This window comes from Dryobates pubescens, chromosome Z, assembly GCF_014839835.1.
Source record: "Dryobates pubescens isolate bDryPub1 chromosome Z, bDryPub1.pri, whole genome shotgun sequence".
NCBI lineage: Eukaryota > Metazoa > Chordata > Aves > Piciformes > Picidae > Dryobates > Dryobates pubescens.
The window spans coordinates 1,242,155-1,259,760 of NC_071657.1; positions in this window are offsets into that span (position 1 = coordinate 1,242,155).

The following is a 17,606-nucleotide window of genomic DNA, read 5'->3' on the forward strand; positions in this document are numbered from 1 at the left end:
TAGACAAAAAAAAAAAAAAGGGGTGTGAACAAAAAGGTAACAAGTGCAAAGAACAAAAAAAATTTTAAAATGGTAAACAAAAAGGTGACAAGTGCAAAGAAAAAGTTTAAACACACAAAAAATAACAGGTACAAAAACTCTGGATACAAAAAATAGAGTACTAAATAACAGAATAAAGTACTGAATACCAGAATAATAAAGAAGAAGAGCAACAATAAAATAAGAATATTAAAAACAAAATATGACAAACTAAAAAATCATAAGGATTGCTGACAAAATAGCTTTTAATAAAAACGTAAGAATTGCTAGTAATAAATAAAAAATAAGGATTATCAAGACTACTAGATTAAAACAAAAACTCTATAAAAAGAAGACATCAAGAAAGTTAAAATGCACAATAATAATAAAAGGAATTAATGGAAAAGCAGGTTACAAATATAATATAAAGGCAAAAATACAAAATTAAAATAGAAAATAGATTAAATGAACTAAACATGCAAAAAAAAATTGAAGAATATAAGATCAAATAAAATAAAGGATTAAATACTGGATTAGAAAAAAAAAGGGGTTAAAAATAAAAGGTGATTAGAATAACAAATTAAAATACAGATTAAAAATTACAATGACAAAATACAAATAATAATTAGGAAAGTAAACAAGAAATAAATTTTAAAAACAAATGACAAGTAGGTCGCCTCAAGCTTTCTTTCCTGCTCCCTGTGATCATCACAATAAACAACAGCAGAGGAATCAAGACCATGAAGCTGAACATCGATCAGCTGGGATCACAAACGCCATTCAGAAGAATGTACCATGGCACCATGTGAATTAGGACTGAATATTATGGTTGTTGGATAACTTTGTCTTCTCTCTTGTTAACTAGGGATAAAGTTCCATCTTTACATTTCGCCAAACAAAAACTGAACCAAAACAAAAAAAAAGGGGGGAAAAGAGAGAACACCCCCATAGCAGAAAAAAACAAAACAAAAAATAGCTCATGGTTACCCTAGAAGTGCTGTAACCCTTTCACCACAAGACACACAGCACAACTGTCATGAAATGACAGCCAGCAAACCTGCTTATCACTGACCCAAAGGACTGTCACGATGACCCAAGATGTCAACAGAAAGCATCTAACTTCTAACTGAGTGTCGTGACTGCTGAACTGTTGCATGGATGTGAAGAGATCAGAATTACTAGGATGAGCAAAACACGTTATGATGTGTAATCTTATATTGGGCAAGCAATGAAGCTCTTTTTGCTCTTGCTGTTTGCCTGCAGATTTCTGTCTGTGAAGCCAGAGCCTGGCCAGATCTACCTTTACAGATTAAAGACATCTTGCTGCCATTAAGCAGTTGATGATTTTTGACCATCCTAGAGAAAATAAAAATGCAACATACCCCTAAAGCAGATTGTAAAAGATAGTGCTAAGGATTGCATTTGTGTCTTAATCTCTGTGTGCAATGTGTTCAGGCATAATCAAGTCTTCTCTGTCAATAAGTGAAATGTAAAGATTGGAACTATTAAGATCTCAGTTCTTCTTTACAATGTCTGTTATCTTTGACCATGTGTTATGCCAACGCTGTTAGAACATTCTAACCAGTTCAACTTAAGCACCGTGTCTTGTATGGGTGACATGGGCCAACGTGACAGGCAGTAACAAATTTTGTTTGAGCTTGTAGACAGTGGGCTATACAATTGATAAAAGAAGTGTTAAGGTTTTTAGGTATTATTGTATTAATTTTGATTATTGTTAAGCCTGATTGTATTATGTAAAGTGTTCAAAGAATAACCCTTAAGGCCTTATTTGTAAAAAATAAAAACGGGGGAATTGTTGAGGAATGGCTTGTAAAGACATGGTTCTATGGAATTATGGTTTGAACAAGAGCATGTAGGCTGCACTCCATCTTGTTATTTACTGCTCACAGTAAGCTAGTGTGTTGATGCAGCCAGGCCACCGTGGCCTTGTAGCTGTGCTTGCAGCTGCCTGCAAAGGATAACAGGATACCAAAGCAAGGTCACTACGCCCTTACAGGCGATAACAAGTAAAGAAGAATGTAAAACACAATTCTTGTGATTATCTCATCAGGATGGGAGAGCAGGATGTTTAACTGCAGAAGGTGGGGTTGGCAGCTAGGCTGCTGTATATAAGAAGTGTCTGATGCTCAATAAAGTTGGATTTCGTGGATCATATTGAACGTTTGCGACCCCTTCTTGCGGCAGGCAATCTCTCTGTCTGGGAAGAACTTCTTCCTAACATCCAACCTGAACCTCCCCTGGCACAGCTTGAGACTGTGTCCTCTTGTTCTGGTGCTGGGTGCCTGGGAGAAGAGCCCAACCGCCTCCTGGCTACAACCTCCCTTCAGGTGGTTGTAGAGAGCACGAAGGTCTCCCCTGAGCCTCCTCTTCTGCAGGCTAAGCAACCCCAGCTCCCTCAGCCTCTCCTCACAGGGCTGTGCTCCAGACCCCTCCCCAGCTTTGTTGCCCTTCTCTGGACACCTTCCAGCACCTCAACATCTTTCCTAAACTGATGGGTCCAGAACTGGACACAGGACTCAAGGTGTGGCCTCAGCAGTGCTGAGCACAGGGCACAATGACCTCCTTGCTCCTGCTGGCTACCTGGGCACAAAAAACCCCAACTGGAACATCTGTCTGATGAGCAGAGGTTGAGAGACCTGTGGCTGTTAGTCTGGAAAACAGCAGCCTGAGAGGGAATCTTCTTGATGTTCACAAATATCCAAAGGGCTGGTGTCAGGAAGGGGCCTGTCTCCTTTTGGTGTCCTGTGAGAGGACAAGCAGCAATGGACACAAGCTGGAACCCAGGAAGTTCCACCTCAACATGAGGGAAAACTTCTGTGAGAGTGCTGGAGCCCTGGAGCAGGCTGCCCAGAGAGGTTGTGCAGTCTCCTTCTGTGGGGACTTTCAAACCCCATCTGGATGTGTTCCTGTGTGACCTGCCCTAGGTGGCCTTGCTTTGGCAGGGTAGTTGGACTCCCTGCTCTCTGAAGGTCCTTTCCAGCCCCTATGAGTCTATGATTTTGTTTCCTACCACTATCTGTTTTTGTCAGGACATGTGTGAACCCATCTGCTGGATACCAGGCCCCTGGCTAAAACCATAACTTCTGCAAGGAGTGGAATCACAGATGACTCCTCCTAAGACATTACCTAATGCTGTCTACTTTCCATCACAAGTTTGTCTTTTAGGAGGTAGATTTCACACTACTGTTCAATCAGCTTTTGCATCATCCTCAGAGCACAGTCCTCTACCTGATCAGTGATTTGCAGACAGAGCTTTGTCCTAGACCTCTGATATTTGTGATCTTAAGCCCTGGTTTTATGACTCTTAGCATGCACACAGGGTTTAATTCATTCAATAAAAGGTAAAATACTAACTGTGCCCTTCTCTAACCACCCACAGGCCCTGTGCGGGTTGCACAGTAGAAAAGACAGAGATTGGGAACTGGAAGTGGGAGGAAGTTGAGTTAGTTTCTGATGTAGAGGGGGTCTAGAGCACAAATCTTCTGAGGTGCATCTCAGTGACCTGGGGTTGTTTAGCCTGGAGAAAAGGAGGCTGAGGGGAGACCTAGCTCTCTACAGCTCCCTAAAAGGAGGTGGGGGTCAGCCTCTTTTCCCAGTGAACAAGTGTAAGGACAAGAGAGACAGGGAACTGCTGGAGAGAGTCCAGCAGAGGCTACAAAGCTGCTGAGAGGCCCTGGAGCATCTCTGTGAGGAGCAAAGGCTGACAGCCTCTGGGGCTGTTGAGCCTGGAGCAGAGCAGCCCCAGAGGGGATCTGAGCAATGCTCAGCAAGGGCTATCAGGTGGGGGGCAAGAGGCTGGGGCCAGGCTCTGCTCAGTGGTGCACAGGGATAGGACAAGAGGCAATGAGCACAAACTGGAACCCAGGAGGTTCTGTTTGAAGAGGAAGAGAAACTTCTTTGTTGTGAGGGTGCTGGAGGGCTGGAGCAGGCTGCCCAGAGAAGTTGTGGAGTGTCCTTGTGTGGAGAGCTTCCAACCTGCCCCTGGCCATTGTGCTGCTGGGCAAGCTGCTGTGGGTGCCCTGCTTGAGCAGAGGAGGTTGGACTGGATCCCTTTAAATCCAAATCATGTTGGGATTCTGTGGCATCGAGTTGCACCAAGGGAGGTTCAGGTTGGACATGAGGAAGAGATTCTTCTGCAAAAGGCCTGGCCCAGGCTGCCCAGGGCAGTGGTGGAGTCTTCATGCCTGGAGGGGTTTCAAAGCTGTGCAGCTGTGGTGCTGAGTGGCATGGTTCAGTGCTGACCTGGCAGTGCTGGGTTAACAGCTGCACTTGATGATTCTGAAGGTCTTTTCCAACCTAAACAATCCTGTGACTCTAAATTGTTGCAGGATGGGGGTTGGTGTTCCATCACCCCAGAGCACAGCTTGCAGGGCAAGATGTTAGCAGGCAAAGTTGTTTATTACATTACACAGCAAAGTTACATGGTTTATCAGAAGGCACATGTGTGACATCATTGGTCATTTTCTACAGACATGCCTCTAATTAAGGCATTAAGATTAAAATAACAAAACAGTGTTTTCACACATCCAACCAAATTCTGCCAAGTTTCTCCCTTCAGTTACAAGATGTTTACATTATTTTCTAAGTCAGAGACCATACAGACTTGTGACAGAACAAGAGGACACAGTCTCAAGCTGTGCCAGGGGAGGTTTAGGCTGGGTGTTAGGAAGAAGTTCTTCCCAGAAAGAGAGATTGGCCATTGGGCCAACCAGCACCAGAACAAGAGGACATAGTCTCAAGCTGTGCCAGGGGCTCGAGCCATTGGAATGTGCTGCCCAGGGAGATCACAGTATCACAGTGTAATGGGTGCAACACTGTGTCCCATATTCTGCCATGGAAACTGTTAATATTTCTTATACAGCAACAAGCAAAATGTTAATTTGATTCTTACAGAACACAGAATGAACTAGGTGGGAAAAGAACGTTGAGATCATCAAGTCACAGTATCACAGTATCACAGTAACTCAGGTTGGAAGAGACCCCAAGGATCATCAAGTCCAACCTGTCCCAACAGACCTCACAACCAGACCATGGCACCAAGTGCCACATCCAATCTCCCCTTGAACACCTCCAGGGACGGCGACTCCACCACCTCCCTGGGCAGCACATCCCAATGACGAACGACTCGCTCAGTGAAGAACTTTCTCCTCACCTCGAGATGGTGGACTCACTGTCCCTGGAGGTGTGCCAAAAGGGATTGGATGTAGCACTTGGTGCCATGGTTTAGTAGTCATGAGGTGTTGGACTTGATGATCTTTGAGGTCTTTTCCAACCATATTGATGCCATGATACCTTATTATAATCACTAAGTACCCATTATTCATTATGCTTACTATTCAAACTTAACTACTAAAACCATCAAAATATCAAATGTCCAGAATCCCTGACATGCAGAAATCACACTAAAATCATCATCCACATCAGGTTTGCCCTGACCAAATGCTGAATATTTTTCTCAGCAAAACTTGGCACTGTTACTTTAAATCAGAACACAGCTTTTGCACACAAGGGAGAGTTAACAGAGGAGGCAGGGGAGGGGAAGGGGGGGAACTGACAGGCTCAGCAAAACCGCTGTAGCCACAGGGGGAGGGGAAGGGAGAAAGGGGTGGGGGGGAGAGCACTGCCAAACCCACAGCAGCCCTCTTTCCAGGTAGCTCTTGGAGTTGAACTGTACAATCCCTTGGTGGCATGGAGGGTCCTATGGCTGTAGAAAGTCTCATAAGTTTGGTAGAAGCCCCAAACATGGCGGCTCCTGTGTCCCCGGCAGCCACCATTAACGAGGCAAAGTCATTTCCTTCTTCTTCCATCGCAGGAGCGGAAGCATCCTCCAAAGCAGCTAATCTGTCTCAAAGCTTATCAGCTTCTGATAATAAGGCAGCTGGAAACCCAAACACAGCTCCAGTAAAGCAAGTAGCAGTTTTAACAACAAGCCCAGTCGAAAGAGCAAGCTATATATTTACAAGCATATATGGAAAGCAGGTTATATATAACGCAATATATACAGGTATTTACAATATATACACAGAAATACACAGCAAAGACAAATAACACAACAATGCTCAGTAATGCTTGTTCTTAAAGGCACAGCCTCAAACGGTCACAGTCCACCCCTTTCTAAACAATTTCATTGGCTGTTCATACTGTCCATCCAATCCAGAACAATATTTACAGTTTGTAAGTCAAGTTCTGTGATCATTTGACGCTGTGCCTTTAAGAACAAGCAGTGCTGAGACACTGGCTAAGTGTTTTCGGTACTAGAACCTAAACATTCTGATATTCTAAACGAATTTCATTGGCTGATAAACAAAAATGCAGCTTTAGATTGTGAAGCAGTTGGAATTTTTTTTTCCTCAGTTCAGTTTCATTTGGGAGTTGGGGGAGTTTGGTGTTTCAGCCTGTTCTCCCTGCCTGCTTCTCTGCGAACTGCTGGAGTTGGCCTTCAGATAAGCAAACACTAATCCTGCATGGGCTTTTGAAGCTTGCTAACAACTCTGTTCCTTAGTAACTTGCCTTTCTCTCTCTCTAACCCCTTTTTGGGGAAAAAGGGAGGTAGGGGGGGAGAGAGGGGGTTGCAAGGAGGGGATCCCTCCCTTGGGGAGGGATTTTTGTTGTGTTATTTCTCTTTGCTGTGTGTTTCTGTGTATATATTGTAAATACCTGTATATATTGTGTTATATATAACCTGCTTTCCATATATGCTTGTAAATATATAACTTGCTCTTCGACAAGGCTAGTTGTGGTTTCTTACTCTGTGGAGGAGGGAGAGCTAAGCCCTCTCTCAACCTACCACATTATTGGCTGCCCAACTCGGGGCTTGGTGATAAATTAGTTTGATTTATTGCTTGCTTGAGTCGGACGAGCAAACATGAAGGTGTTTTGGATTTTTAAGCAATTGCTCTTCTCAGTCTTCAGTGTATTGATATACAAGTATTGCCTGGGTATGATTATCGATCAGATAGGTAAATATATAATGCAAAAATTATATTTGTGGTTTAAGTACAAGATGCAGCTCCTATATGATCGGTGCCTGGAATTCTTTGGGGTTAGGAGATACAGGAATGTTACATCTACTGCTCTCCCTATTGAGATAAAGGAGTTTAACATTCCAGTCGGTGAAAGGGTAATTTTGAGTGATGGCTGGGATCCAAAGCTGATTTTCTCGATGTGTGTAGTCCTGCTGCTGGTGATGATTAATGTGTATTTGCTAGTAACACTGTACAGGGAGAGAAAAGTGTCTAAGGCATGTTTTGTTATTAGACGGAGGACAGAGAGACGAAAACACCACCCTGGCTGTTTCAGGAACATCCAGTGAGGATGATAATGGAGAATCTGTGTCAGTTAAAGATAAAGCTAAAAAGTCAATCAGGAAGGCAGCTTTGAATGGGAGTGTTGATGATTCTGGCAAGCAGGCAGGGGCTGCAGCAGCCCCAAACATGGCGGCTCCTGTGTCCCCGGCAGCCACCATTAACGAGGCAAAGTCATTTCCTCCTTCTTCCATGGCAGGAGCGGAAGCGTCCTCCAAAGCAGCTAATCTGTCTCAAAGCTTATCAGCTTCTGATAAGGCAGCTGGAAACCCAAACACAGCTCCAGTAAAGAAGTAGCAGTTTTAACAACAAGGAGGGGTAAGCCTAAAGCTGATTCAGGAGCTGATGGGGATGCACAGCAAGGTTCTTCTGCTGGGGAGGAAGAGAAAATTTGTCTTAAAAATATAGCTGAGCTATTGAGATCATCAGAGGATGGAGATGCAGCTCTTGGTAGGACAGCAGCTAGTGATGGTGCTTCTCAGCTTAAAGGGATCCTTGAGAGAGTGTTGGGACCACAAGTTGAGGAAGAGGAGACAAAGGAGCAAGAAGAAGATGACATAACCGACTGCTCCTCACCTCGTGAGGAATTACGAAATGTGCGAAAAGACTACCTCAGAGCAGATAAGGAGCCAGTTCCAGCTTGGCTTGGTAGATGTTATGATACAGGTGCTCCAGCTCTAATGGTTGGAGACAAGTAGCAGCTCAGCTAGGAACTCTCTCAAAGAATAATGGAATAGATAGACATCTAGGCAAGGCTCTCGGTAAGGTTAATCTGTGGATACGCCTTCTAATGGCGGTTCTCATGAGATACCCTTCCCGAGATGATCTTCCATGGAATCCTAAGCCCTGGACTACCATAGATGAGGGAATTAAGCGTCTGAGAGAATTTGCTGTTAGAGAGATACTCTATGGTGAACATGAATCTCTGAATCCTGATGATGTTCCTGTAGGAAATGGTCTTGCTAAAAAGCTCATCAAGCTTGCTCCTTCTAATTATGCAAACATTCTGGTAAGCAGAATTGTAGCAAGAAATTATGGTGGAGCTCCTCCTACGGTTGGCCAATTCACTGATCAGCTGAGACAATTGGATGATAGCATGACACGGGTTTCTTTGGTTTCAGCCATTGAAACTCTGTCTGGAAAATTGGAGAATTGCATGAAAGAGCTGAAGGATGAATTTAAAAACACCATATCCCAACTGGCACAAAGAGATAATTCCAGTTCTTCCTCCAGGTGGGTGCAGGTTTCATCTGTGAGGAATAGACATCCTCCAAGGAGGTCATTCCGAAACAGGCCACCAAGACAGTCACGTAGGACTATTTGGATAACTCTGTGTGATCAGTTTGGTGAGAACATGAACAGATGGGATGGTCAACCAACTTCTAATCTTTTCAGGAGACTGAGAGAACTGCAAAGTGGCAGAACCCGAGGTAGCAATACCAGAAGGGTAGCTGTTACTTCTACAGTTCCCCAGGACAACTCTAGTAGCTCCAACAGTGGCTCCAGTTCTAACACTGCACAGTGTGCTCGTTGCACCTGTGGAAATGTTCCCCATAACTAGGGGTGCCCTGCCTCCCGCCAGGGGGAGGAGAGGGGTAATAGAGATAACAGAATCTATTGGGATGTGTACATCCAGTGGCCTGGCACTTCACACTTTCAGAAGTACAGGGCCTTGGTTGACACAGGAGCTCAGTGCACCATATTGCCATCAAATTATCAGGGATCAGAGTCTATAACTATTCTGGGAGTCACTGGTGGATCTCAAGAGTTAAGTAAGGTGAAGGTTAATATAAGTCTAACTGGTAAACAGTGGAAGAAGCATACAGTTGTGACCGGACCTGATGCACCTTGTATTTTGGGAATTGATTTCCTGAGAGAAGGGCGTTTCAAGGACCCTAAGGGTTACAAATGGGCTTTTGGAGTAGCTTCTGTAGAAATTGATGGACAAAAACTGAAACTGTCTGCCAGACCTGAACTCTCTGATGAATCTGCAGTTGTGGGACAACACAAGATTCAGGACATTAAGTTGCCGGTTGCTTCTCGGACTGTGCATCACAAACAATACAGAACCAACCGTGACTCTTTGTTGCCCATTCAGAATCTGATTCATCAGTTGGAGTGTCAGAAAGTCATCAGCAAAACTCATTCACCTTTCAACAGCCCAGTGTGGCCTGTGCGAAAGCCAAATGGAGACTGGCGTCTGACAGTGGACTACCGAGCCCTGAATGAAGTAACTCCGCCCATCAGTGCAGCAGTACCAGACATGATGGAACTCCAGTATGAGCTGGAATCCAAAGAGGCCAAATGGTATGCTACCATAGACATTGCTAATGCATTCTTCTCTATTCCCATAGCAGAGGAATGCAGGCCTCAGTTTGCTTTCACCTGCAGAGGAATCCAGTACACTTTCAACAGACTGCCAATGGGCTGGATCCACAGCTCCAGAATCTGTCATGCAGGGTATTTTTGCCCTCAGGAGAGGCTAAACCTGTCCGAGGGGTGGTTTCAGCAGGAAGTCCAGGTCACACTTATTGGGTAATGCAAGAGAATGGTGAAATTCAGTGTATTCCACACAGAGATTTAACTTTAGCTGAGAGAGTTTAATTTCAGACTGTTGTACAGCTCTGTCACGTCCAAAGGAATAATCCCTGAGGAATCTACGGTGCACGAACCCTGAGAGTCCTGAGAGCCCTGAGTCAACTGAGAGTCCCTGTGTCCCTGTTTCCCTTTTCTTCGCTTCATCTGCAGAGAGACAAACTGTTTTCCATTTTCTTGATTTTGATTTTCTTTGGACTTCTAAATCATCTGCATCTGAGTATAGCCGGAAGGTGATAGGTTGTGGTAGGTTGAGAGAGGGCTTAGCTCTCCCTCCTCCACAGAGTAAGAAACCACAACTAGCCCAGTCAAAAGAGCAAGCTATATATTTACAAGCATATATGGAAAGCAGGTTATATATAACACAATATATACAGGTATTTACAATATATACACAGAAACACACAGCAAAGAGAAATAACACAACAAAAATCCCTCCCCGAGGGAGGGATCCCCTCCTTGGAACCCCCTCTCTCCCCCCCCACCTCCCTTTTTCCCCAAAAAGGGGTTAGAGAGAGAGAAAGGCAAGTTACTAAGGAACAGAGTTGTTAGTAAGCTTCAAAAGCCCATGCAGGGTTAGTGTTTGCTTATCTGAAGGCCAACTCCAGCAGTTCGCAGAGAAGCAGGCAGGGAGAACAGGCTGAAACACCAAACTCCCCCAACTCCCCAAACCCAACTGAACTGAGGAAAAAAAAATGCCAATTGCTTCACAATCTAAAGCTGGATTTTTGTTTATCAACCAATGAAATTCGTTTAGAATATCAGAATGTTTTGGTTCTAGTACTGAAAACATCTAGCCAGTGTCTCAGCACTGTTTGTTCTTAAAGGCACAGCCTCAAACGACCACAGTCCACCCCTTTCTAAACAATTTCATTGGCTGTTCGTACTGTCCATCCAATCCAGAACAATATTTACAGTTCGTAAGTTAAGTTCATCGTCCATTCCGGCTATACTCAGATGTAGATGATTCAGAAGTCCAAGAAAAATCCAAAATCAAGAAAATGGAAAACAGTTTGTCTCTCCGCAGACGAAGCGAAGAAAAGGGAAACAGGGACACAGGGACTTTCAGTTGACTCAGGGCTCTCAGGATTCTCAGGTTTCGTGCACTGTAGATTCCTCAGGGACTCTTCCTTTGGACGCGATGTAGCTGTACAACAGTCTGAAATTAAACTCTCTCAGCTAAAGTTAAATCTCTGTGTGGAATACACTGAATTTGACCATTCTCCTGCATTAACCAATAAGTGTGACCCGGACCTTCTGCTGAAACCACCCCTCGGACAGGTTTAGCCTCTCCTGAGGGCGAAAATACCCAAACAGTTTTACCTAACAGGTTCTTCTCTCTAACAACAGGAACTCTATCACCTTCTACTCTCCGTAGCAAATCTGAATGTGCCGGTCTAGCTCGATTCACTGAACCTCTACTATTCACCAGCCACGTTGCTTGTGCTAAATGTTTCTCCCAGTTTTTCAAAGATCCACCTCCCATGGCTTTGAGAGTGGTCTTCAACAAACCGTTGTAGCGTTTGATCTTCCCTGCAGCTGGTGCATAGTAAGGAATGTGGAAAATCCACTCAATGCCGTGCTCTTTTGCCCAGCTCTTTACAAGGTTGTTCTTGAAATGAGTTCCGTTGTCTGACTCAATCCTGTCTGGAGTTCCGTGTCTCCACAGGATCTGTCTCTCCAGACCCAGAATGGTGTTGCGTGCAGTTGCATGTGGGACTGCGTAAGTTTCCAGCCATCCAGTGTTTGCCTCTACCATAGTAAGCACGTACTGCTTACCAGAACGAGAACGTGGTAGAGTGATGTAGTCAATCTGCCAGGCTTCACCATACCTGTACTTGGACCATCTGTCACCATACCACAAGGGCTTAATTCGCTTTGCCTGCTTAATGTCACAGTCATGGATGACTTGTGTGATGGCATCCATGGAAATGTCTATGGATCTGTCACGAGCCCATTGGTATGTTGCATCTCTGCCTTGATGTCCTGACGAATCGTGAGCCCACCGAGCTAAGAATATCTCACCTCGGTGTTTCCAGTCGAGATCAAGTTCAGAGTCCTTGTCTACTTCAGAAACTCTTGCAGCTAAATCTTCCTGATGGTTGTGCTGCTGTTCCTCAGTAGCTTTGCTCTTAGGAATGTGAGCATCAATGTGTCTCACTTTCACTGGAATTCTCTCGGTTCGATCAGCAATGTCTTGCCACAGGCCGGCTGCCCAGATGGGTTTTCGTTTCCTCTGCCAGCCATTCTTTTTCCAGTTCTTTAGCCAACCCCACAGAGCATTGGCTACCATCCATGAGTCGGTGTAGAGATAAAGCTTTGGCCATCTCTCACGTTCAGCTACGTCGAGAGCTAGCTGGACAGCTTTTACCTCTGCAAACTGACTGGATTCTCCTTCTCCATCCTTTGCCTCTGCAACTCGGCGTGTTGGACTCCACACGGCAGACTTCCACCTTCGCTTGTTCCCGATGAGACAACAGGAACCGTCTGTGAACAAAGCATATTTCTTCTCATCATCTGAAAGGTCATTGTAAGGAGGAGCTTCCTCAGCACGAGTTACTCTCTCCTCTGGATGTTTAGCACAGTTGGTACCTTCAGGCCAACTTGAGATCACCTCCACCAGACCAGGTCTTCCAAGATTTCCCATTCGAGCTCTCTGTGTTATCAGGGCCATCCACTTGGACCAGGTGGAATCTGTAGCATGATGTGGTGTGGAACCCTTGCCTTTGAACATCCAATTCAAAACTGGCAATCTGGGAGCTAGGAGAAGTTGTGATTCAGTTCCAATCACTTCAGAAGCTGCTTTCACTCCTTCATAGGCTGCTAGAATCTCTTTCTCTTTTGGAGTATAATTAGCCTCTGAACCTCTGTAACCTCGACTCCAGAAACCAAGAGGTCGTCCACGTGTCTCACCTGGAGCTTTTTGCCACAAGCACCAGGTTGGACCATTGTCACCTGCAGCCATGTACAAAATGTTCTTAATGTCTTGACCATCTCGGACAGGTCCCAGACCCACTGCTTGAACTACCTCTTGCTTTATCTGGTCAAAGGCTGCTTGTTGTTCAGGTCCCCAGTGGAAACTGTTCCTCTTTCGAGTCACATCATAGAGAGGTTTCACAATCTGGCTGTATCCAGGAATGTGCAGTCTCCAAAATCCCACTATCCCCAAGAAACGTAGAGTTTCTTGCTTGTTCGTGGGATTTGCCATGGTAGAGACTCTGTTTACCACATCCACTGGAATGTGTCGGCGTCCATTCTGCCACTGCACTCCCAGAAACTGGATCTCTGTGGTAGGACCTTTCACTTTGTCTCTCTTGATGGCAAAACCTGCATTCAGGAGAATGTCCATGATTTTGTTGCCTTTCTCAAAGACTTCCTCAGCAGTTTTACCCCAGACGATGATATCATCGATGAACTGGATGTGTTCTGGAGCACCACCTTCCTCCAGAGCATCATGGATTACTGCATGACAGATGCTGGAGCTGTGGATCCAGCCCATTGGCAGTCTGTTGAAAGTGTACTGGATTCCTCTGCAGGTGAAAGCAAACTGAGGCCTGCATTCCTCTGCCATGGGAATAGAGAAGAATGCATTAGCAATGTCTATGGTAGCATACCATTTGGCCTCTTTGGATTCCAGCTCATACTGGAGTTCCATCATGTCTGGTACTGCTGCACTCATAGGCGGAGTTACTTCATTCAGGGCTCGGTAGTCCACTGTCAGACGCCAGTCTCCATTCGGCTTTCGCACAGGCCACACTGGACTGTTGAAAGGTGAATGAGTTTTGCTGATGACTTTCTGACTCTCCAACTGACGAATCAGATTCTGAATGGGCAACAAAGAGTCACGGTTGGTTCTGTATTGTCTGTGATGCACAGTCTGAGAAGCAACCGGCAACTTAATGTCCTGAATCTTGTGTTGTCCCACAACTGCAGATTCATCAGAAAGCTCAGGTCTGGCAGACAGTTTCAGTTTTTGTCCATCAATTTCTACAGAAGCTACTCCAAAAGCCCATTTGTAACCCTTAGGGTCCTTGAAACGCCCTTCTCTCAGGAAATCAATTCCCAAAATACAAGGTGCATCAGGTCCGGTCACAACTGTGTGCTTCTTCCACTGCTTACCAGTTAGACTTATATTAACCTTCACCTTACTTAACTCTTGAGATCCACCAGTGACTCCCAGAATAGTTATGGACTCTGATCCCTGATAATTTGATGGCAATATGGTGCACTGAGCTCCTGTGTCAACCAAGGCCCTGTACTTCCGAAAGTGTGAAGAGCCAGGCCACTGGATGTACACATCCCAATAGATTCTGTTATCTCTATTACCCATCTCCTCCCCCTGGCGGGAGGCAGGGCACCCCTAGTTATGGGAACATGTCCACAGGTGCAACGAGCACACTGTGCAGTGTTAGAGCTGGAGCCACTGTTGGAGCTACCAGAGTTGTCCTGGGGAACTGTAGAAGTAACAGCTACCCTTCTGGTATTGCTACCTCGGGTTCTGCCACTTTGCAGTTCCCTCAGTCTCCTGAAAAGATTAGAAGTTGGTTGACCTTCCCACCTGTTCATGTTCTCACCAAAGGGATCACGCAGGGTAATCCAAATAGTCCTACGTGACTGCCTTGGTGGTCTGTTTTGGTTTGGCCTGTTTCGGAATGACCTCCTTGGAGGACGCCTATTTCTCACAGCTGAAACCTGTACCCACCTGGAGGAAGAATTGGAATTATCTCTTTGTGCCAATTGGGATATGGTGTTTTTAAATTCATCCTTCAGCTCTTTCATGCAATTCTCCAATTTTCCAGACAGAGTTTCAATGGCTGAAACCAAAGAAACCCGTGTCATGCTATCATCCAATTGTCTCAGCTGATCAGTGAATTGGCCAACCGTAGGAGGAGCTCCACCATAATTTCTTGCTACAATTCTGCTTACCAGAATGTTTGCATAATTAGAAGGAGCAAGCTTGATGAGCTTTTTAGCAAGACCATTTCCTACAGGAACATCATCAGGATTCAGAGATTCATGTTCACCATAGAGTACCTCTCTAACAGCAAATTCTCTCAGACGCTTGATTCCCTCATCTATGGTAGTCCAGGGCTTAGGATTCCATGGAAGATCATCTCGGGAAGGGTATCTCATGAGAACCGCCATTAGAAGGCGTATCCACAGATTAACCTTACCCAGAGCCTTGCCTAGATGTCTATCTATTCCATTATCCTTTGAGAGAGTTCCTAGCTGAGCTGCTGACTTGTCTCCAACCATTAGAGCTGGAGCACCTGTATCATAACATCTACCAAGCCAAGCTGGAACTGGCTCCTTATCTGCTCTGAGGTAGTCTTTTCGCACATTTCGTAATTCCTCACGAGGTGAGGAGCAGTCGGTTATGTCATCTTCTTCTTGCTCCTTTGCCTCCTCTTCCTCAACTTGTGGTCCCAACACTCTCTCAAGGATCCCTTTAAGCTGAGAAGCACCATCACTAGCTGCTGTCCTACCAAGAGCTGCATCTCCATCCTCTGATGATCTCAATAGCTCAGCTATATTTTTAAGACAAATTTTCTCTTCCTCCCCAGCAGAAGAACCTTGCTGTGCATCCCATCAGCTCCTGAATCAGCTTTAGGCTTACCCCTCCTTGTTGTTAAAACTGCTACTTGCTTTACTGGAGCTGTGTTTGGGTTTCCAGCTGCCTTATTATCAGAAGCTGATAAGCTTTGAGACAGATTAGCTGCTTTGGAGGACGCTTCTGCTCCTGCCATGGAAGAAGGAGGAAGTGACTTTGCCTCGTTAATGGTGGCTGCCTGGGACACAGGAGCTGCCATGTTTGGGGCTGCTGCAGCCCCTGCCTGCTTGCCAGAATCATCAACACTCCCATTCAAAGCTGCCTTCCTGATTGACTTTTTAGCTTTATCTTTAACTGACACAGATTCTCCATTATCATCCTCACTGGATGTTCCTGAAACAGCCAGGGTGGTGTTTTCGTCTCTCTGTCCTCCGTCTAATAACAAAACATGCCTTAGACACTTTTCTCTCCCTGTACAGTGTTACTAGCAAATACACATTAATTAGCAGCAGCAGCAGGACTACACACATCGAGAAAATCAGCTTTGGATCCCAGCCATCACTCAAAATTACTCTTTCACAGACTGGAATGTTAAACTCCTTTATCTCAATAGGGAGAGCAGTAGATGTAATATTCCTGTATCTCCTAACCCAAAAGAATTCCAGGCACCGATCATATAGGAGCTGCATCTTGTACTTAAACCACAAATACAATTTTTGCATTATATATTTACCTATCTGATTGATAATCATACCCAGGCAATACTTGTAGATCAATACACTGAAGAGTGAGAAGAGCAATTGCTTAAAAATCCAAAACACCTTCATGTTTGCTCGTCCGACTCAAGCAAGCAATAAATCAAACTTATTTATCACCAAGCCCCGAGTTGGGCAGCCAATAATGTGGTAGGTTGAGAGAGGGCTTAGCTCTCCCTCCTCCACAGAGTAAGAAACCACAACTAGCCCAGTCAAAAGAGCAAGCTATATATTTACAAGCATATATGGAAAGCAGGTTATATATAACACAATATATACAGGTATTTACAATATATACACAGAAACACACAGCAAAGAGAAATAACACAGCAAAAATCCTTCCCCGAGGGAGGGATCCCCTCCTTGCAACCCCCTCTCTCCCCCCCTACCTCCCTTTTTCCCCAAAAAGGGGTTAGAGAGAGAGAAAGGCAAGTTACTAAGGAACAGAGTTGTTAGTAAGCTTCAAAAGCCCATGCAGGGTTAGTGTTTGCTTATCTGAAGGCCAACTCCAGCAGTTCGCAGAAGAAGCAGGCAGGGAGAACAGGCTGAAAACCAAACTCCCCCAACTCCCAAATGAAACTGAACTGAGGAAAAAAAAAATTCCCACTGCTTCACAATCTAAAGCTGCATTTTTGTCTATCAACCAATGAAATTCGTTTAGAATATCAGAATGTTTTGGTTCTAGTAACAAAAACACTTAGCCAGTGTGTCCCAGCGCTGCTTGTTCTTAAAGGCACAGCCTCAAATGGTCACAAATAGGAATAGAATAGAATAGAATAGGATAGGATAGAATCGAATAGGATAGGATAGGATAGGATAGGATAGGATAGGATAGGATAGGATAGGATAGGATAGGATAGGATAGAATGGAATAGGAATAGACTAGACTAGACTAGAATAGGATAGGATAGGATAGGATAGGATAGGATAGGATTATAGAATAGAACAGAATAGAATAGGAATAGAATAGAATAGAATAGGAATAGAATAGGATAGGATAGGATAGGATAGGATAGGATAGGATAGGATAGGATAGAAATAGAATAGAATAGAATAGAATAGAATAGAATAGAATAGAATAGAATAGAATAGAATAGAATAGAATAGGATAGGATAGGATAGGATAGGATAGGATAGGATAGGATAGGATAGGATAGGATAGGATAGGATAGGATAGGATAGGATAGGATAGGATAGGATAGAATAGACCAAATCAGGTTGGAAGAGACCTTCAAGATAGAATAGAATAGAATAGAATAGAATAGAATAGAATAGAATAGAATAGAATAGAATTAACCAGGTTGGAAGAGACCTTCGAGATCATCGTGTCCAACCTATCATCCAACACCACCTAATCAACTA